Here is a 23392-nt window from a genome sequence, read left to right on the forward strand (position 1 = left end):
TCAATATAAAATTTCGGCCAACCACCAGTAGCAGTATTGCACCTCCCTGGGATGAATATCTTGGGGACAGGGGTGAGTCACCATCTTTGCTGTTTGGGCAACTGAGCCATTCCAGCCTTCAGGCTTTGGAGTATCTGAACCAACTGAGAATGGAAAGAACTCCCATCACCACACAGCTGCTCTATGAAAACGTGGCCAGACTGCATTTTTAAGCAGGTCCCCAATCTTGCTCCTCCTGCTGAGTGGGACTTCCCTACAAGCCACCCCCATCAGTGTTCTCCACCTGACAGGGATTTGAAGCCTCACTGGAATCTTGGGTTGGAGCTGGCAGAGGGAAGGCTGGACCACTGTCTTTGCTGTTTGGTGACTCACACTTTCTAGCCTTCAGGCTTTATAGAGTCTATGTAAGGCTGACCTGGAGCAGAGGGAGAACCCCAGCAAAGCACAGCTGTTCTGTGAGGATGTGCCAACCTGCTTTTAAAAGCAGGTCCCTGACCCAGTTCCTGATTACCAGGTGGAGCCTCCCAATTGGGGTCTCCAGCCACCCCTGCCAGTGTTCTCTGTCCAAAAGAGATTTGAAACATCCCTGGGATGGAGGTCCCAGAAAGAGGGGCAGGCAGCAATTTTTGCTGTTTGGGTGGCAGCTATTCCAGCCTTCAGTCTTTGGAGAGTCTAAGGTGATCTGGGGCTGAAGTAGAACTCCAGAACAGCACAGTTGCAGCTGTAGCAATTCTCCAACAAGAGTCCTTAGCAAGGATGAACTAGATGGAATGACAGAAATAGAATTCAGAATATGAATAAGAACAAATATCATCAAGATTCAGGAGGATGGCAAAGCCCAATCCAAGAAAAATAAGGATTACCCTAAAGTGATATAGGAGTTGGAGGATGAAATAACCCATATTAAAAAAGAACCTAACGGGTCTGACAGAGCTGAATAACACAATACAAGAATTTTGCTACACAATCATAAGTATTAACAGCAGAGTAAATCAAGCTGAGGAAAGAATCTCAGAACCTGAAGATGAGTTATCTGAAATAAGACAGTCAGGCAAAAATAAAGAAAGAAGAATAAAAATAAATGAACAAAACCTCCAAGATGTATGATATTATATAAAGAGGCCAAATCTATAAATTATTGACATCCATGAAAGGAAGAGGAAGAAAGAAAGCAACTTTGAAAACATATTTAAGGATATCGTCAATGAAAGCTTCCCCAACCTTGCTAGAGAGGCTAGCAATCAAATTCATGACATACAGAGACCTCCTACAAGATTCTACACAAGATTATCCCTAAGATGCATAATTGTCAGATTTTTACAAGGTCAAAATGAAAGAAAGAATGTTAAAGGCAGCTAGAGAGAAAGGGCGGGTCACTTACAAAGGTAACACCATCAGGCTAATGGCAGACCACTCAGCTGAAACCCTGTAAGTCAGAAGAGATTGGGGGTCCTATATTCAACATTCTTAAAGAAAAAAAAATATTAACCCAAGAATTTCATATCCAGCCAAACTAAGCTTCCTAAGCAAAGGAGAAGTAAGATCCTTTTTCAGATAGGCAAATGTTGAGGGAGTTTTTTACCACCAGATCTGCCTTACAAGAGTTCTTGAAAGGAGTACTAAATATAGAAAGAAAAGAATGCTAATAGCTAATACAAAACACACTTAAACACACAGACCAGTGCCACTGTAAATCAACCACACAAACAAGCTGACATAATAACCAGATAATAACACAATGAGAGAATCAAATCCACACATAACAATACTAACATTGAATGTAAAAGGGTTGAATGCCCCACCTAAAAGACACAAGTAGCAATCTATATAAAAAAGCGATACCCAAAAGGATGCTGTCTTCAAGAGATCTGGGTCACATGAAATGGTGCCCATTCACTCAAAATGAAGGGATGGAAGCAAATTTAACAAGCAAATGGAAAACAGAATAAAGCAGGGATTGCAATCCTAATTTCAGACAAAACAGACTATAATAAACCAACAAAGATAAAAAAAAGACAAAGAAGGGCGTTTCATAATGGTAAAGGGTTCAAGTCAACAAGAAGACCTAACTATCTTAAATATATGTGCACCCAATACAAAAGCACCCAGATTCATGAAGTAAGTTCTTAGAGAGCCACAAAGAGACATAGACTCCCACGCAATAAGAGTGGGAGATGTCAACACTCCCCTGACAGCATTAGACAGATTATCAAGGAAGAAAGTTAACAAAGATATTGAGGAATTGAACTCAACATTTGACTAAATGTACCCGATAGGCCTTTAGAGAAGTCTCCACCCCAAAACAACAGAATATACATTCTTCTTATTGCCTCAAGGCACACACCCTAAAATGGAACACATAACTGAACATAAAACAATCCTCAGCAAATGCAAACAACTGAAATAATACCAAACACACTGTCAGACCATAGTGCAATATAAATAGAACACAAGACTATGAAAATAGCCAAAACCATGCAATTTCATGGAAATTAAACATCATGCTCCTGAATGACCTTTGGATAAGTAATGAAATTAAGACAGAAATCAAGAAGTTCTTTAAAACCAATGAGAAAAAAGATATAACATACCAGAATCTCTGGGACACAGCTAAGGGAGCATTAAGAAAGAAAGTTATAGCACTAAATGCCCACATCAAAAAGTTAGACAAAATCTCAAATTAATAATCTAACATCACAACTGAAAAAATAAATAAATAAATAAATAAATAAATAAACAAACAGAAGTAAGAACAAATCAATCCCAAGCTAGCAGAAGACAAGAAATAACAAAATTCAGAGCTTAAATGAAGAAAATGAAGAAACGATAAACAATTTAAAAGATAAATAAATCCAGGAGTTTTTTGCTTGTTTGTTTTGAAAACATTAATAAGATAGATAGGGCTCTAACTAAATTAATAAAGAAAAAAAGTGAAAAAATCCAAATAAACACAATCAGAAATGATAAAGGAAATGTTACTCCTGACCCCACAGAAATACAAGTAACGAGCAGAAACTACTAGGAACACCTCTATGCACACAAACTCTAAAACCTAGAAGAGATGAATAAATTATCTTCAAATACATTCTCTCAAGTGTGAACCAGAAAAAAATTAATTTCCTGAACAGAGCAATAATGAGCTCTGAAATTAAGTCAGCAATAAATATCCTACAAATCAATTTTCTGCATATGGCTAGCCAGTTCTCCCAGCACAATTCATTGAATAGGGAATCCTTTTCCTAACTGATTGTTTCAGGTTTGTTGAAGATCAGATGGGTTGTAGGTGTGTGGTCTTATTTCTGAGTTCTCTATTCCATTCTATTGTTCTATCTATGTCTGTTTTTGTACCAGTACCGTGCTGTTTTGATTACTGTAGCAATATAGTTTGAAGTCACGTAACATGATGAAGGCAATGGAAGCTCCTTTTTGGTTCCATATGAATTTTCAAACAGTTTTTGCTAGCTCTGTGAAGAATGTTGTTGGTAGCTTGACAGGAATAGCATTGAATCTGTGAATTGTTTGGGGGCACTATTGCCATTTAATTATATTGATTCTTCCTTTTTTTAATTATTATTATACTTTAAGTTTTAGGGTACATGTGCACATGTGCAGGTTAGTTACATATGTATACATGTGCCATGCTGGTGTGCTGCACCTATTAACTCGTCATTTAGCATTAGGTATATCTCCTAATACTATCCAGGGGAACAACACAGAGTGTGATGTTCCCCTTCCTGTGTCCATGTGTTCTCATTGTTCAATTCCCACCTATGAGTGAGAATGTGCGGTGTTTGGTTTTTTGTTCTTGTGATAGTTTACTGAGAATGATGATTTCCAATTTCATCCATGTCCCTACAAAGGACATGAATTTATCATTTTTTATGGCTGCATAGTATTCCATGGTGTATATGTGCCACATTTTCTTAATCCAGTCTATCATTGTTGGACATTTGGCTTGGTTCCAACTCTTTGCTATTGTGAATACTGCCGCAATAAACATACATGTGCATGTGTCTTTATAGCAGCATGATTTATAATCCTTTGGGTATACACCCAGTAATGGGATGGCTGGGTCAAATGGTATTTCTAGTTCTAGATCCCTGAGGAATCACCACACTGACTTCCACAAGGGTTGAACTAGTTTACAGTCCCACCAACAGTGTAAAAATGTTCCTATTTCTCCACATCTTCTCCAGCACCTGTTGTTTCCTGACTTTTTAATGATTGCCATTCTAACTGGTGTGAGATGGTATCTCATTGTGGTTTTGATTTGCATTTCTCTGATGGCCAGTGATGGTGAGAATTTTTTCATGTGTTTTTTGGCTGCATAAATGTCTTCTTTTGAGAAGTGCTGTTCATGTCCTTCGCTCGCTTTTTGATGGGGTTGTTTGTTTTTTTCTTGCAAATTTGCTTGAGTTAACTGTAGATTCTGGATATTAGCCCTTTGTGAGATGAGTAGGTTGTGAAAATTTTCTCCCATTTTGTAGGTTGCCTGTTCACTCTGATGGTAGTTTCTTTTGCTGTGCAGAAGCTCTTTAGTTTAATTAGATCCCATCTGTCAATTTTGTCTTTTGTTGCCATTGCTTTTGGTGTTTTAGACATGAAGTCCTTGCCCATGCCTATGTCCTGAATGGTAATGCCTAGGTTTTCTTCTAGGGTTTTTACTGTTTTAGGTCTAACGTTTAAGTCTTTAATGCATCTTGAATTAATTTTTGTATAAGGTATAAGGAAGGGATCCAGTTTCAGCTTTCTACATATGGCTAGCCAGTTTTCCCAGCACCATTTATTAAATAGGGAATCCTTTCCACATTGCTTGTTTTTCTCAGGTTTTTCAAAGATCAGATAGTTGTAGATATGTGGCATTATTTCTGAGTGCTCTGTTCTGTTCCATTGATCTATATCTCTGTTTTGGTACCAGTACCATGCTGTTTTGGTTACTGTAGCCTTGTAGGATAGTTTGAAGTCAGGTAGCTTGATGCCTCCAGCTTTGTTCTTTTGGCTTAGGATTGACTTGGCGATGTGGGCTCTTTTTTGTTCCATATGAACTTTAAAGTAGTTTTTTCCCATTCTGTGAAGAAAGTCATTGGTAGCTTGATGGGGATGGCATTGAATCTATAAATTAACTTGGGCAGTATGGCCATTTTCATGATATTCATTCTTCCTACCCATGAGCATGGAATGTTCTTCCATTTGTTTATATCCTCTTTTATTTCATTGAACAGTGGTTTGTAGTTCTCCTTGAAGAGGTCCTTCACGTCCCTTGTAAGTTGGATTCCTAGGTATTTTATTCTTTTTGAAGCAATTGTGAATGGGATTTCACTCATAATTTGGCCCTCTGTCTGTTGTTGGTGTATAAGAATGTTTGTGATTTTTGTACATTGATATTGTATCCTGAGACTTTGCTGAAGTTGCTTATCAGCTTAAGGAGATTTTGGGCTGAGACAATGGGGTTTTCTAGATATACAATCATGTCATCTGCAAACAGGGACAATTTGACTTCCTCTTTTCCTAATCGAATACCTTTTATTTCCTTCTCCTGCCTGATTGCCCTGGCCAGAACTTCCAACACTATGTTGAATAGGAGTGGTGAGAGGGGGCATCCCTGTCTTGTGCCAGTTTTTAAAGGGAATGCTTCCAGTTTTTGCCCATTCAGTATGATATTGGCTGTGGGTTTGTCATAGATAGCTCTTATTATTTTGAGATACGTCCCATCAATACCTAATTTATTGAGAGTTTTTAGCATGAAGGGTTGTTGAATTTTGTCAAAGGCTGTTTGTGCATCTATTGAGATAATCATGTGGTTTTTGTCTTTGGTTCTGTTTATATGCTGGATTACATTTATTGATTTGCATATATTGAACCAGCCTTGCATCCCAGAGATGAAGCCCACTTGATCGTGGTGGATAAGCTTTTTGATGTGCTGCTGGATTCGGTTTGCCAGTATTTTATTGAGGATTTTTGCATCAATGTTCATGAAGGATATTGGTCTAAAATTATCTTTTTTTTGTTGTGTCTCTGCCAAGCTTTGGTATCAGGATGACTCTGGCCTCATAAAATGAGTTAGGGAGGATTCCCTCTTTTTCTATTGATTGGAATAGTTTCAGAAGGAATGGTACCAGCTCCTCCTTGTACCTCTGGTAGAATTTGGCTGTGAATCCATCTGATCCTGGACTCTTTTTGGTTGGTAAGCTATTGATTATTGCCACAATTTCAGAGCCTGTTATTGGTCTATTCAGAGATTCAATTTCTTCCTGGTTTAGTCTTGGATGGGTGTATTTGTCGAGGAATTTATCCATTTCTTCTAGATTTTCTAGTTTATTTGCGAAGAGGTGTTTGTAGCATTCTCTGATGGTAGTTTTTATTTCTGTGGGATCGGCGGTGATATCCCCTTTATCATTTTTTATTGCATCTATTTGATTCTTCTCTCCTTTCTTCTTTATTAGTCTTGCTAGCAGTCTATCAATTTTGTTGATCCTTTCAAAAAACCAGCTCCTGGATTCATTAATTTTTGAAGGGTTTTTTGTGTCTCTATTTCCTTCAGTTCTGCTCTGATTTTAGTTATTTCTTGCCTTCTGCTAGCTTTTGAATGTGTTTGCTCTTGCTTTTCTAGTTCTTTTAATTGTGATGTTAGGGTGATTCTTCCTATCCATGAGCATGGGATGTTTTTACGTTTGTTTGTGTCTTCTCTGATTTCTTTAAGCAGGGTTCTGTAATTCTCAATGTAGAGATCTTTCACCTCCCTGGTTCACTGTATACGTAGGTATTTCATTATATTTATGGCAATTGTGAATAGGAGTTCATTCCTGATTTGGCTCTTGGTTATTATTAAAAACTCAAAAAACAACAGATGCTGGTGAAATTGCTGAGAAAAGGAACATTAATACACTGTTGGTGGAAGTGTAAATTAGTTCAACCACTGTGGAAAGCAGTATGGCAATTCCTCGAAGAGCTAGGAGCAGAACTACCATTTGAAAGAGCAATCTCTTATTTGCAATACAAAAACTGGAGCTCATGAATACTTTGATTTTCTCTGTAGCACAGGATAACCAGTATTAGTGGAGAACACTACAAAAAGTGGCTTGTGGTGAGTTCTTTGCATAGTGGTTTTAAAAACAACCTAGCATCAGAATTAAGAGACTTCTTTAAAACTCACCTCTAAAAAAGCTGTTTAAAGATATATCTCATTAGGAAATTCTATTATGTTTTGTTTGGTTAACAGATAAAATCGCAGACGATTCAACAGTATAGAATTATAGCAGCAAAACTGATTTTAGGTGTTGTGTACAAACATAAAAGCAAGGAAGCAAAGAGTCTCCAAGTGGTGTGATGTGGTAAGTAGATGCCCTTGCACCAAGTCAGTGCATCTTTCTACATCACTAGGCACACGTCTCTACCATTCAGGAACATTATGGCTAAATCTGAATGTTCTAGATATAAATCAGGAGTGCTCATCAATGGTTAGTAAGTTTTTAAGTCAGTTAAATCAAAGAAATTCAGTATTAAGTGTACATGCCGAGTCTTGGAAATCAATTCTAACAGTGGTTAGGGGGAAAGAAAAGGAAAACATTCACCTCACAAAATGCAGAGTATAACACAGCAATGAAATACATATGTTAAAAGTACTTCATACAAAAAACATCAAAAGTCTTTTAAAAATTAAATTCTCAGGCACAGGTACTGTTAAAATGTGAATGGCACCCTCCCAAGAATTGAAAACACACAGCTGGATCATGCATCTGGAATGTTTTCTTTTTTATCCAGGAAAGTGTTTTCTCTGACTTCTTGATATGTGCACATCACCTTACACGTGGTGCCCGAGAGCCCCGCCATCGCCATCCCCAGCCCTGCATCTGCATCTGCATCTGCGCCTGCATCCTTGCGATCATCTCTTGCATGCGGCGGAGCTCAGCTTCTTTTTCCAGTAAGATCTGGTCTTTATTCATGTCCTCATTCTCCACTTTCCTGCCGCCTCTCTTGAGTCTCTCAGAACGGAGGTTTTCATAATGAAGGTCCTGGGTCACCTCCTGGAGATCCTGAATGTGGGTGATGAGCATGGTTCTCAGCTTCAGAAAGTCATTGTGCTCTGGGTTCTCCACCTCCACAACACCCCAGGGATAGAGGCGGCCTCTGGCCTTCTTTCCTTTGGCTTCAATCAACTGATTGGATCCAACCAGTTTGATCCAATCTCTGAATGGACGGGATGCTAGCCTTGAGAAGTCTAGTCTGCTCTTTAAAATCTTCATTTTCATCTGATTCTGCATCAGGTAAGTGGTAGATTTTGATGTTATGTTCTTCAATTTCATCCAGAATCCTTTTCTTCAGCCGCTGCCGTTCCTTCAGGGTGAGAGTGTCAGCTTTTGCAATGACAGGCACAATAGTCATGAGCTCGTTTTCGTATTGCAAATAGGATTCTTACCTACAAAATGAGATTCAATAAACTATTTTTACTCAACCAAATTAAAATTTTTTTTAAGGAAAATTAGCAGTTGGTCTATTCAGAATCCAACTTTTTATATCTTATACTGCACTTTAGTGTATTTTCTGTAACTGTAGGTATAGAAGATCTGCCTCCCCTGTGGAAATTGGGGTCTGTTGATGGGCGTGCCCTTGAAGCCCGGATTGCGTTGAAAAGTGTTCCTGCCCTAAGGCCTTGGTGCCCTGAACCTCTGATGCCTACCGGGTTCTCCTGATTTGGGTTTCCTTTAAATACTCTCTTTTTGAGTCATTTTCTGTTGGGAGGAAAGTAGCAGTAATCATTTTTTTGTGTGCAGGCTGTCTCATTTATTTTTAGCCATTGTCATTTCATTCATTTTGTGTAATATAAACTGTGTGTCGTGTGAAAGTGAAAGACATTTCAAATCTGTAGCATAGGCTAGTGGGCAGGTGCGCACATTTGAAGCCACACCTGGTCTGTTTTCTGTGCACTGTAGCCTTAGTGTCACCTTTCCTCTTGTGTCTCCCTGTGGTGCACTCCAGCGATTGCCTTTTTTATCATTTCTACGGAAGTTGGGAAATCTAACCCCAGAAAGTGACAGATGAAAGGAAACAATGGTTGTGTAGGGAGATGGAGAAAATGCTTAATCTGAGGATGAGACAGGGTTTTTTGTTTTTTGTGGGGGCTAGAAAAAACATAAAATGAGGCAGTTAAGTAATAATAGTTATGAAGATGTGCTACAGAAAATAATCTGGTGTTCTTGCTAACTTTGCCCTTCATTGTTGCTTAATTGTAAATAGCCAAAAGCTGTATGTTATGGCTTCTTGTGTGAAGGTAACTAAGAAAAAGTGTTCCATGACTTCAGAGTACATCCATGCAGAGTCCATTATTTGATTTTGACATTTAATAACTTTGCTGGAAAATCTGCAAAAAAGAAAAACAAGTTTGCTAGTGACAAAGCCCCACATACATGAGTGAAAGTACTTCAGGCACGCTGCCTCCTTGTAACAGCTATGCAGGGAGGGAGGACCGACACTGCTACACTTCTGATCCCCTTTGGCTTTACTACCCAAATCTAAATAGATACATTTGATAATACATAACTGCTCTTTTACTATGAGATAGTCTCTACCTATAGAAATGTATTTTGAAAGCACTTATTTTACACAGCAATTTTGTATCCATTTAAACTAACCTTTTATCAAGAAAGCACTATTGTTTAGATATTAAAAAAATGAAAAAGCAATCTCATTACTGGGTATATACCCAGAGGAGTATAAATCATTCCACCATAAAGATACATGCATGGAAATGTTTACTGAAGCACTATTCACAATAGCAAAGACATGGAATCAACCAAAATGCCCATCAGTGACAGAATGGATAAAGAAAATGTGGTATATATACACCATGGAATATTATGCAGCCAAAGAAGGAATGAGATTATGTCTTTTGTGGGAACATGGATGGAGCTGGAGGCCATTAGCGGGCAAACTAATGCAGGAACAGAAAATCAGATGTTGCATGTTCTCACTTGTAAGTGGGAGCTAAATGATGAGAACTTTTGAACACAAAGGAGGATACATCAGACACTGAGGTCTGCTTGAGGGTGGTAGGAGGGAGAGGAACAGAAAAGTTAACTATTGAGTGCTGGTCTTAATTTTGGATGATAAAATCGCCCAGGTATTCCTGGGCGATGAAGTAATATGTACCACAAACACCCATGACATGAGTTTACCTATGGAACAAATTTTCACATGTATCCACGAACCTGAAATAAAAGTTTGAAAAATTATCAAAATATCTATCATGTCTTCCAATGTCTTGCTTAACTATAATAAAATATTTTTTTCAAATCCCTATTTTTCTAGGAAAAGATGAATGGAATACTTTTTATACTGTTACAGTATGGAATAAACCTGTGAAAATTAAACATCCTATCATTTAGTAGCTCAGTACTTATATGGAATCCTGCACTTGTTTTTAGCGTGAATATTAAATACTATTTTAATTTTCTTTACTTCTCCAAAAGCTACTGTCTTTTATGTGTTTCATTTTTACAGAGATTCTCATCTCTACTCCAAACTTTATAAACCCAAAAGCCTTTTAAATATTTTATAAGGTTGTTTTATTCTGCTTTCTTTAATGCCAATTCATATTTCCTTTCCCCTCTTGGAGTAGTTTGGCTCTCATCTTCATGAAGCTGTAGCTCAGCCTCTGACACTCTCACTCCCAAACATGACAGAAGTCTACTATGAACAGATGCAATTTGTTAAATAAGGAAGTAAGAAAGAAGTCCAATGTTATTAACTAATTTTATCTAGAAACAGATATTTTTAAAGAAATGTTTTCAGAAAGAAAATGTGCCAGTTGATATTCTTAGATAGTATATCATACTCATCTTTTATTTTATATAAATGCAGAGAATTCCACTTCTGGACAAGATGGACTTGTACTGGATTTATCTTACTATGTGAAACAACTAAAATTGTACAAAATATATAGAAAAAATGAGTTACAAGATACTATATGTCAGGTAACAGACAGCAGTGTCTACTGGTGGAAGAGTTTCTTGACTTGGATACAAGGAGAGACAGTCAAGACTGAGCCTGGAAGATTGCCTGAATTGAGCTGCAGACAGACTGATAAAACCAAGAGGCAAGAATTCTCAAGGGAGAGTATCTCAGAGAAGAGTGGTGGACAAAGAGAGAAATCTGGAGATCTGCGTAACATCTCCTTCAGGTACTCAACTGACTATTGATTCTTGCACGAATGTACAGACACTCTCTAACATATGGAAAGAAATAGTCAGAAGGATTAGAACTAAAAATGCTTTGTGTTCATACAGGGTCAGAAATAGTGTACGTTTCCACTAGCCAAAATGGAAAGTCTCAAGATTCATGGGACATGGAGTGAAGTACACAAAGACTCTTACCTTAGTAGTTGCAGATAATTAGAACTAGTCTAAGCTCTGCTCCAGACCTGAAGAAAAAATTATCTTAAAGCCAACACACAAAGGATCCAACTATTTCCGTGTGAATTAATAGCATCCCTGAACAAAACTTCAAGTTTAAGGAATATAAAATTGTCCAACACCAAACAAAGTAAAACTCACAGTATCTAACATCCAGTCAAAATTTATTAGGCATGCAAAAAGTTGAAAACACCAACGTGTCATGAAGAAATAAATCAAAATCAAACCAGAACTGAAATAGATATCTTAAAATCAGATAAGGAAATCAAAATAGCTATTATAAATATTTCATAACTTTTTAAACACATGGAATATTTATAATAACCATTTTGATTTTAGTTATAAATGTAATACTATTTATAATTGTATAAGTATAATCATATAAATTATAATTGGGATATATGTATACACATACATATAAACACACACATATGTATATATCTTCCAAATTAATCTTATAAAGATGAAAACTTCAATGTGTGATGAGAGTGCTCCATGGATAAGATAAACAACTGATTAAATATTGAGTAAGAATTAGTGAATTTAAAAATGTATCAAAATATCTCAAAATACGAAATACTTAAGGATAAATCCGGTATATCATTTCAATATACTTGGACAAATCATTTGACTAAATCCAACACCTATGCCTGTTCAAAATTTTCTATAAGGTAGGAGTGCAAGGGAATGTCCTAAATAAGATAGAGGCCATCTATGTGATGAAAAATTGAATGTTATTAACCTAAGATCAGACAAAGACATATATTCTTATCACTTCTAGTCATCTATTCATACATGTAGGTATTATGTGATATATAAGCATTATATATATAATGTGTGTATATATATTCTATACATAATGTATATATATATATTCTACTGGTAGAATATATGTAGTAGAATATCTACAGTAGAATATATATATTCTACTGGTACATGTGATGTAAACTATGGTAAAATTTAAACCTGTTATAATCAGTCATTCTTGAATTTTGTAACTCAATATATTATGGTGATTATGATTCCTACTATTCAAATAATTATAATGATAGCTAGATTTAGAAAGAAGTGAGCATCAAAAAAATTTCCAGATATAATGTTGAAATATTATGGTACCTGCAGTCAAAACATTGAGGCAAATTGATAGCAAAAATGAAAGAGATGTTCAAGAGTGACTTTTTCTGCAAATATATTAAAATCTTTGTCATAAATGTCAAAGATTGAAAGTTTAAATTATACAAAATCTTACTTTAAAATCTTTCTTTTTTCCTATAAAAGATCTTTTTTTCCATATGTTAGATATTGTCCGTACATTCATGCAAGAATCAGTAGTCAGTTGAGTACCTGAAGGCGATCCTATGCAGATCTCCAGATTTCTACCTTTTTCCACCACTCTTCTCTGAGATACTCTCCTTTGAGAATCCTTGCCTCTTGGTTTTATCAGTCTCTCTGCAGCTCAATTCGTCTATTTCACTTGGTGCATTGTTCATACAAAATATTATTTACAAGGTACTAAACATGATGCAGAGAAATTAAAAGAAACTAACATGTGGTGGTATGTGGGTGGCTTTAGGACTGCTGTTTCAACACTCAAAGACAATTTCTGGAGTTCCAAAATTACCTGGCAATATATCCCCTTCCTATCTTACATAAGTTCTGTTGGGTTCAATATAATTTTGTGATTTGTACACAGATATTATGTAGCATAAATAATGACAAAATAAACATATAATGGATCATATAACTTTCAAATTATGAAAAGTTTTTAAAAATTCAATAAGCTTAAAGATGCATGATTTATTTATAATTGTACAGGCAGACCCTATTCTTAGGTAATAAAAATAGAAAACTTCAGTTAGCAAATACCTTTAAATTACTTAATGAACTTCTTTCAAAAGTTTCTGTAACCTATAAGTTGACTTGCTGGAATATTTGGCTGAATAGGTAATAGTAAATTCATGTGAGAGTATTACTTAATTTGGAAAATAGATTTTTTGTATCAAAATAAACATAAAATATGTATTGTTTTATTTTGATAACTCATGTTCAAACACCTTGTATCTGGAGAGAAGTCTAATCAATAAATATGTTGTAATGATTCGTTGGAAGCACAAGGCAATCTGAAGAACTAATGGAATGTTGGGTAAATGACAGCTAAAAAAACAAATTGGAGCTGTCAGCATGGTGGTGATAATGCAACTGCAAGCTAACATGGAAAAGGTCAGGTAAGGGTTACAAATAAGGGCAGCGAGTAAGCCCTATTCAGATTTAGATACAATAAAGTGTCACTTAGCAGAGTTGGAAACATGCTTTGATGTGAGGTTACACAGCATACAGAAAGAACAAGTAAAAAAAATTGCCTGGTCATGGGTGGAAAAAATAAGAGTCCTTCTTGTTAACTAAAACTGTTCTCTGGATCATCTCTAGATCTGATCTTCACGATGGAAGAAACATAAAATATAGCTTTAAGTAGTCAGAGTTTCACACAATGAGAAGCATAATAGATCATATAGCCGTAAGTACAATTACTTAGTAATGCCACGAGCTTCAGCTATTGGTACTTATACTGGAAGTAGAGCCAGGTTTTATTTTAATTTTGGGGGTGGTTGTTGGTCTTATTAAGCCTAAAAGGTCAATATAATAAAAAGACAGAATCAATTTTCATATTAATGAATCTAATATTTAAAACTTTATGCTATGTTTCAAAAGATTGTGTAGTTTCATTTTGTCAGTTATAACCTCTTACATAAATGTTTTCCTCTGCATTAAACACTGAATTGATATTTGATTATCTTTGTGATTAGATAGAAAGAAGAGGAATATGAAGACAAGGGTGAGAAAAATTGATTTACTTTGTCATCATGTAATATAATGATTATATTATAAAAATTAAAATATACATAATATATTTTCTCAAGTTGGCTTGTTTGTGCTGCTTTAAAAATATAACATTTCAAATTTTAAAATCTTAAAAGAAGAAAGAGGCAGTGAAAGTCTTTGGTAATTGACATTAGTTTAAAAAGTGTAGTATAGTAGACCCTTTTAGAAAAAATTAAAGTGTCACTGGATAAAATATATGTAAATAGGAAAAATATATTGAAAAAGATGCTATAATACCTGGGGGTAGCCATGAAAGTAAAAAGGAAAGCTGCAAATAAAAACACAATTTATACGGTTATCTTTTTCCTGTTGATTTCTAAACAACAAGCATTTGCTTAGGACTTGTTTCAGTTGTGTAAAAACCATCCCACTTCTTGAAGATTTAGAGTGATGACTTACTGTTTGTCAGCCTCATGTGGGTTTACTGGACTGTTCTGTTCCATGTGGACTTAGATGGGACTTTAGGGCAATTGTATCCAACCTTAGGCTTGACGGAGGGTTAAGCTACTGCTGTTGACCAGAGAGGCTGGATTCTCTTTCAGTGGCCTCTTCTTCTCGTTGTTGGAGAGTCCTGAGAGCATAAGGGCTGGGTTCCAAAAAGCAACCTTCAAGGAGGGACCATTTCAAGAGTAAGAAAGTGATAACTGCCAGGCCAAGTAAAAGTCCCATTTGGGAAAGAAAACTTGCCAAGGGCCAGGATGCAGAGATGCATGGTCACCAAAGGTCTTCATATAGAATTTTGTATATAGACAATGACAGCCAGTGGTCATCTTTAAAAATGATTTAATTTTATAAATATAAATGTCCTGAGACTTGGTTTGATAAATATAAAAATGACCAATGCAAGGAATACCCATTTAAAAAACAGGGGAAAGAGGTTGGCAGAATAGCAGAATGATAAAATAAAGAGACTGATTTCTACTTTATTCTAAATTAATATATACAAAATATTCTAGCAATTGACTGGCTTTTTGAGATTAGTGTGTAATCTCCCAAAGTATTTTAAATCACCAGTACCCAACATTTTGGGCACCAGGGACCAGTTTCATGAAAGACAATTTTTCATGGGATAGGGGAGGGAGGTGTTTCAGAATGAAACTGTTCCACCTTAAATCATCAGGCATTAGATTGTCATAAGGAGCAGGCCATCCAATCTCTCACATGCACAGTTGACAATAGAGTTTGGGCTCCTATGAGAATTTAATGCTGCCTCTGATTTGACAGGAGGCAGAGCTCACCTACCACTCACCTCCTGCTGTGTAGCCCGGTTCTTAACAGGTTACAAACCAATACTGGTCTGTAGCCCAGGGAATGGGGACTCCTGCTTTAAATTATAAAACTTAATTACATGGTAAGTTTTAATGCATATATTTAAAACTTTTGTTTTGGAATGTGTGTGTGTGCAGATATACTATACAGTGATAATATGTTAAATGTAATCTGCTAATATTAAAAACTCACAACTGTATAGATGGATATCAAGACAATATACAGCACCATGCAAATTAAGCAGTGTATAAAACATATTTAAAACCAACTGAGAAAAACATCAAATTTCTAGTCATGTCACTTACTAGGGGTATTAACCAGCATTTACGGTTGAACACATGAGAAATCTGACTTAAGCATTAAAAAAAGCATTTACCAATGCAGAAATGCAAAGAAACCTGCAGAAATGGGCATGGATGATAAAACAGGAAGAAGAGATGGCAAAACATCAACAGTCACAGCAAACATACTCCAGGACTTTCCAATGGGGCCACAACACTTTTGATCATAGAGATTGCAATGCTGTAACCACAGGCATTGGCTTTGGCTGACAATTGTCAAGTTTGCTTGTCAGTGCTGCCACTGCCTCTCTGAGGACATAATATTGCCTCATTGCTACTCTACCTTCCTTGAAAATGATTGCAGTGTGGTCCGTGCTTCTGGTTGTCACTGGCTCCCAATTCAGTCTGGTTTCCTGCTCCTAGCTACAAGTGGTAGTGGACCCTTTTTTTCCTACCAAGACTTTACAGGAAGGAAATAGGGCTTTATGGCTTCTTCTTTTCCCATTCTTCCTGATGTCCCTCTTTCCTTGGACCAAACAAACAAAAACATATTTTGAAAAACTGAACTATTTTTCTTTTCTGAAAACACATTTTGGTAGTCTAAAATGGATTTAAAATTCTTTACTAATTCAATTACAATGCATAGATTTATTTTATAAATTATCGATTAATATAATGAATAGATCAATGGAAAGATCACATTAGCTGAACATTCCTATGTGTTTTTTATAGTAACATTGAGGTTCTGTCTCAAACCTACAAAAGCAAGAAGTAACATACAATTCAGAAACAATGAAAATATAGTAAAATAGAAATACAGCTATTATATTCCACAGAGTGGAAAACTTAATAATGAACAAATAGAATTCCCTTAAAATCCCAGTTATTAAGAAGTTTATTCTTAACGGAGTGCAGTGGCTCACACCTATCAACTCAGTTAATTAGGATGCTTAGGCAGGAAAATTGCTTGATTCCAGGAATTTGAAACCAGCCTGGACAACAAAGGGAGGCCCCATCTCTAAAAATATGCAAAATAAAATCATTTTGTGGATGTTGTGGTGCACACCTGTAGTTGTAGCAACTCAGGAGGCTGAGGTGGGAGGATTGCTTGAGCACAGGAATTGGATCAATCACATCCAAAACCTCAGCATCACACAATATACCTATGTAACAAACCAGCACATGTACACAATGAATATAAAAAAAGAAAAAAGTGAAACAATTGTTCACAATTTGAAAAAAAGAACTTTTCCTTTATACTATTTTTTCACTCAAGCAAATTTAAATGAAATGGCAAAATGCAATAAATTATTAGTCTTGTAAGTGAGCTTCAAGGTAGTTAAATATGAAATAATGAAATAACACATCATAAAATATCTAAAAATAAAAGGCACAAAAATGTATAACCTGAATTTTATCATGAGGAATAATTAAATAAAAACAGAGGGACATTGTACAAAATAACTGGCCAGTGCTGTTCAGAAGTGTCAACATCATGAAAGAATAAAAGGACTGTGGAATATTCCAGAATAAATGAAGCTAAGAAGATATAACAATTAAATGAATTCAGACACAGAAGAAAAGACAGTAGAAAGAGAAAATGACAAAATGAGCATCCCATGTGTGGATTAATCACTTTACAGCTTCACATCAGTTCTAACTTCCCAGTTTTGAAAATTGTACTCTTGCTATGTAAGATGTTAACATATGGGGGAGCTGAGCATATGGCATGTGAGAATTCTTTGTCCTGATTTTGCAACATTTTATAATTGCAAATTAAAATTAAAACTGTTTAAAAATTAAGTTAAATAAGTCAAATTTTATAAATTAAATAAATGAACAAGCAGAATAAATATAATTGAAATCATGCACCTCTATAGACAGCTTTTTTCTAACTGGGTTAAATATATCTGGAATTACACTTTACTTAAACACTCTGTGTATTGATATAAACCTTATTCTTGGTGTCTCAAATATTCACAGAATTCCAAAACAAGTAGATGCATTTAATGGGTGTTCTGTACACAGACAGTTTAAAGTATATTCAACACGAAATTGAGATAAATAAATATTTTTAATTTATACTTTTATTTTCTTAACTACATAAAATAATGAATAACAGGCTGGGCTCAGTGGCTCACGCCTGTAATCCCAGCACTTTGCGAGGTCGAGGCGGGCGGATCACGAGGTCAGGAGATCGAGACCATCCTGGCTAACACGGTGAAACCCTGTCTCTACTAAAAATACAAAAAATTAGCCAGGCACGGTGGTGGGCGCCTGTAGTCCCAGCTACTCGGGAGGCTGAGGCAGGAGAATTGCGTGATCCCGGGAGGTGGAGCTTGCAGTGAGCCGAGATCGCTCCACTGCACTCCAGCCTGGGCGACAGAGAGAAACTCCATCTCAAAAATAAATAAATAAATAAAAAATAATGAATAACAAATCATGAGCCTTTTTAAAAGGCTAATAAACAAAACAAACATATTTTATTTATATTCTTCGTTACCCATAAAACAAATTGTAAACTCTGAGGTTAAATGGTGCAAACTTGTGGATGACATGAGGTTTTGGAGGCCTGAATGAAAGCAACTGCTCTTAAGATGCACACAATGGACCAATAAGGGGAATATTTAGGGTGCAATATTACAGAAAACCATGTTTTCCCTAGAATAAAAGAAATAAAACAGTTTGCTCTTCGCCCCCAATCTATTTAGAGCAATTTGTCCCATCCCACTGCTGATATTTCAGTCAAATTTTGTGACTTTTTGCTATTTTTGTTTGTTAAAATTTAGGGTGTTAATCTATATCCAGTTCACAACTTAGTCAATGTAAATTTAATCTTCATATGAGGATTGTCTTGCTTCTTGAAGGTTCTTCCCTCTCCCTCCTTTACCTTGGATTGGCATCCAAGTCTGAGCAAAATTGAGACATTACTGATGGCAGAGGCGGCCTGTCTGCACAGGCCACTGCCATGAGGCCAGGTGCAGTAGGGGAGGCGTGGCTGGGGCTGAATCCCGGACCTGGGAACAGAGGGGAGCCCCACCTGCTTCTGAGTTTGAGGGGCCGCATTCCCACCCTCTTGGGCACAACTGCAGCTGCCTATTGGCGGCTGCAGACCTGGGCAATTCTGCCTCATGGGGACCTGTGAAGCTCACCTCCCCCTATAGGATCAGAAGTGCCTGATTCCACTAACCTGGCCTCTCCCAGCTCTCAACACCCCTCTGATTTCGGAACAAAGTTGAGGCTAAGCCCAGGTGCTGTCACAACCCAGCCGGCTGTGTGCGCACTTGGGAAAGTGCTAACACACCATCCCCCTGCCTCACTGGCCCTCCCTAGATATTGATTGGTTGTCGAAGAGCATGGGAAGGCCATGGGGGCACTGAGCGCAGCTCCACGTGGGCCTGCAGGTGCCCCTTGGCACCAACAGCCAGGGAGCTGTGGGCATTGTGGACAGCAGTTTGATGGTGGCAAGACGCAGATAGGCTCCTGGGTGGAAAGGGGCGGGTCCAGGTGAAGCTCCACCTTCAAGCCAGGGATGACCTGAATCCTGGGGACCAGGCTGCCAGTTCCAGGGATCAGAGTGAGAACTTATGGTGTTTTGTCTGGTCCCACCATGGCCGCCCATGGACCAATCAGCATGTACTTTTTCCCCTCTGAAGCCCGTAATAGCCCCAATCTCCACTAGACTTGGGTAGAAAATTGTACGACCTGCCTGTGGATAGGAGCTTCGCACTTCAGGTCTCCACTTCCCTGAGGGCTGCATAGATGATGGGATAACCTGTCTGAGAATAGGAGCTATGAACTCCAGGTCTCCTTTCTGCTGAGGGCTGCACAGATGTGGGGATAACCTGCCTGCAGATAGTAGCTACCCACCTTGAGTCTCTTGAGAACTCTTTGAATAGGAGCTACCCACTTTGGGTCTCCTGAGAGCTGTTCTACCTCTCAATGAAGCTCCTCTTCACCTTGCTCGCCCTCCAGTTGTCTGCTTACCTCATTCTTCCTGGACATGGGAGAAGAGCTCAAGACCCAGTGAACAGCAGGACTAAAAGAGCTATAACACAAACAGGGCTGAAACACAACCCCCCATACACACTTGCCACATTATGGGTGACAAGGAGAGAAGAGCTGTGGCTCTTTGGGGGAGCTCAGATGTAGGGGCTCCCCAAGCCAGGCCTGTGACACCCTCTTTGAGGTTCTGCAGTTCCCGGCATCTCCAAGCTTCTGGTGTCACCCCTTCCCCTTATCCAGGTGCAGGTGCCCACAGCCCATGTGCAATATACCTAGTGTAGCTGCAGCCTCGCATGGAGCTGGAACCTGTCACAGTGCCTGGAACTGCCTGCCCCAACTCAGCAGCCAGCACGCCTGGCTGTGACAGTGGCTGAACACCTCACTCACTCGCCTACACACCCTTTGCCACTCTGCACCTGGACTCGAGCAGAAGGTGCTGCCAGCCACAGAGGCTTCTCTCAGGCAAATCAACACTCTAAGGATCCTGTGACATTACAACATAAGGTAATGGTCAGTGTGTTTTGGTCCCTATTTTCTCTCTGCAGATTGCCATCATTGGCTTATCTTGTTGCATTCTGTTTTGTGAAAGACCTCCAAACGTTTCCTTAAAAAAGCTGCACAGTCTGATATAGATTATGTTTGGCAGAAATCCCTCTGTGTTGATGATACCCCTGGGAGACTCAGCTACCCCTTCTTTTTGAGACTGTCAGGCAGAATCATGCTCTCATTCCTTCGATGGCTCTGTTTTTTTTGTCTCATGTTGATATTCTCTGGCAAGCAGACAGACCCACTCTCATGTAACTTCTGTGCTTTCATTGTCCAGAGAAATTGTTACTATCCTGTTTCACATTATTTGAGGACATACGTAAGAAAATTAGGGGAAAAGTGGTGACTGCAATCCTTCCTCTTCCACATGGCCACAACCTCTACCATTTCTCTCTCGTTATTGTGTCTCCTCTTTCCCTTCATCTTATAGAGTATTTCCCTTTCATTCAAAGAGACTGCCTATCACTGATTTCTACTCAGGAAAGGAAAAGTAGCAGATCCTTCTTTTTCCTTAGATATAAAATCACTTAGTAGGAAATCCTCTCATTCCCTATCCAGCACTCTATCTTGGCTAAACAATGAAACTTTCATGTGTCATGAATTCCCACTTTACATTTCATACTAATGTGTTCCAAAAAAAGGATAATAATGTGGCCTGGTTCAATTAATACTTAGTGAAAGTAACTTCTGACTTTGAATAATAATCTATAATCTATTAGTGAGGTAAAATGACAGCATGAGTTCCCCTGAATATTGTTGAGAATTGTAGATTTATCGGAATATGATTTCCTATTACTGTGACTTCCTATCTTTCCCCTCATTGGTACTCTGATTGGATTCCCTTATCTTGTCTTCTTACACAATGACATGAAATAATCAAGGGATGTCCTACTCTTTGAGGTGTAGTACCCCACTTCAGCTTGCATCAGCTGATATTTAAAAGTAACAATCTGGAAATATCAGAGATATGGGGCAGGATTGCTAATGGTTAACCACCATTAGTAGTTTTATCTGGCAGGCGTTTGTTTTCACAGAAGCTGAGTTTTATTTAGTTTTGACTCATTGAGCCTGAAATGCTTAGAGACACTTCAGGGAACTTAGCTACCTGCTGTTCAAATGGCAGGGCTCTGTAAATGAGTTCCTTAGGTAGATGCCAGCACATGCTGCTTTAGATTGTAAGATTACATTTTAAAATCTACCAAAAAATTATAGGACCAGGTTTTAAAATGAAAAGGAGTATTAGTGACTGCCCTGAGGTCCTTATAATTGATGGAGATTTATCATAAAGACATTTAGGATTCTTAACCCTTCCATATTTTCATTCTTAATGTTTCAATATTTTGTTAATATCACCACACCTGTGTATATTATGACATACTGGTTTATTCAGAATTAACAAAAACAATGCAATATCATAAAATAATTAATATTTTAACAGCTGATGGTAACAAATGTCACCTTCTTGAGAATGTCTAAATCAATATGCAAGTTTTAGCATTGTCTACATTTAAAAAGAAAAAATGCTAGATATATAATTAAAATGTACAGCAAATATAAATATGTATGAAATGTTATGCCATGGAATATAAAAATTCAATTAGAAACATGTCCTCAATGAAAATCAGAAAAAATCCCCTCAAACGTATATATTTTAAAACATACATCATTTTGCCTCGTTGAAATGGGAAGTAGAATAAGATGTTTACATAGATAAATAAGTAAAATTATTTGAATCACATGTATTTCTGAAAAGTATTTTAGTCAACATTATTGTGGTATAATTGACATTTAATGAGCTGCATATGTTTAAATTGTACAATTTGACATTATGGCATACATATACACCATGAAACTATTACCAAAATACAGATACTCAATGTGTGTATTACTACATGTGTTTCCTCATGTCCTGTGTAATGATTCCTTCTCTGCCACAACTATCTCTGTCATCAAATGTCCAGGAAACCACAGATCTTTCTTTGGCTATGCAACAGTTTGCATTTCCTAGAATTTTATACAAATGAGGTCACAGGGTATGTACCTTTCTTTGGATTGTATCATTCAGCATAATTAGATTTCACATAAGCAACAGCAGTGTTTGAGTTCCTCCATTCCAAAAATTAATATAAACTGTCTTTTAATTTTTAGCCATTGAAGTAGTTGTACAGTAATATCACATTGCAGTTTTAATATGCATTTACCTAATGACTAATAATGTTGAGCCTTTTTTCAGGTGCTTACTTGGCATCTGAATATCATCTTTGGTAAAATACGTGTTTTTATCATTGAACAATTTGATTTTTTAATTGAATTATTTTCCCTTTATTGACTGTTTTTTATATACTCCACTTATGTATATTATTAGATACTTGATTGGCATTTTACTAAAACAGTTTAAACATTTTTTTCTTATTTTAATGAGGTTCATTTTCGTAATGTGTTAATTTCCTAGTCTAATCCAAGGTCACAAAGGTTTCTCCTATGTTCTTTCAAAAGTTTAGAACTTTAGCTCTTATTAAGGTATGTGTTCCAGTTTGAGTTAATTTTTTATATAGAGTGAAACATGTCTGAGTTTGTTTAATTTTAGTTTTTACATATGCATTTCCAATGGAAAATTCTCTGCCTTTTAATTGGTGTATTTAGACAATTTACATTTAATGTGGTTATTGATTTGATTAGGTAGAAATTTATCATCTTGCCATTTGTTTTACATTTATCTTACTTCACTTTTTTCCCTTTTATTTTTGTGTTTTAGTGATTAATTCAATAAATTGTATGCTTCTACTTTATCTTCTTTGCTGGTTTAGCAACTATAACCTTTTGTTTTATTTTAGTGGTTGCTTTTCTATTTATAGTATAGATTTCTTATTATTATAAGAAATCTTCAGGTAATATTATAACACTTAGCCTATAGTTTCATACTATAAGTAAAAAAGTTTCATTTCTCTCCATTAGACTTTTGCGGTAATATTGATGTGCACTCTACACAATACATTGTTAGTT

General features: G+C 36.9%; 1 pseudogene; it reads right to left on the reverse strand.

Moving 5' to 3' along the window:
• Positions 1–7620: 7620 nt before the first annotated feature.
• Positions 7621–8382, reverse strand: LOC100613564 (septin-2-like; annotated as a pseudogene).
• Positions 8383–23392: the final 15010 nt, after the last annotated feature.

Source organism: Pan troglodytes, chromosome 1 (genome assembly GCF_028858775.2).
Source record: "Pan troglodytes isolate AG18354 chromosome 1, NHGRI_mPanTro3-v2.0_pri, whole genome shotgun sequence".
Lineage (NCBI taxonomy): Eukaryota > Metazoa > Chordata > Mammalia > Primates > Hominidae > Pan > Pan troglodytes.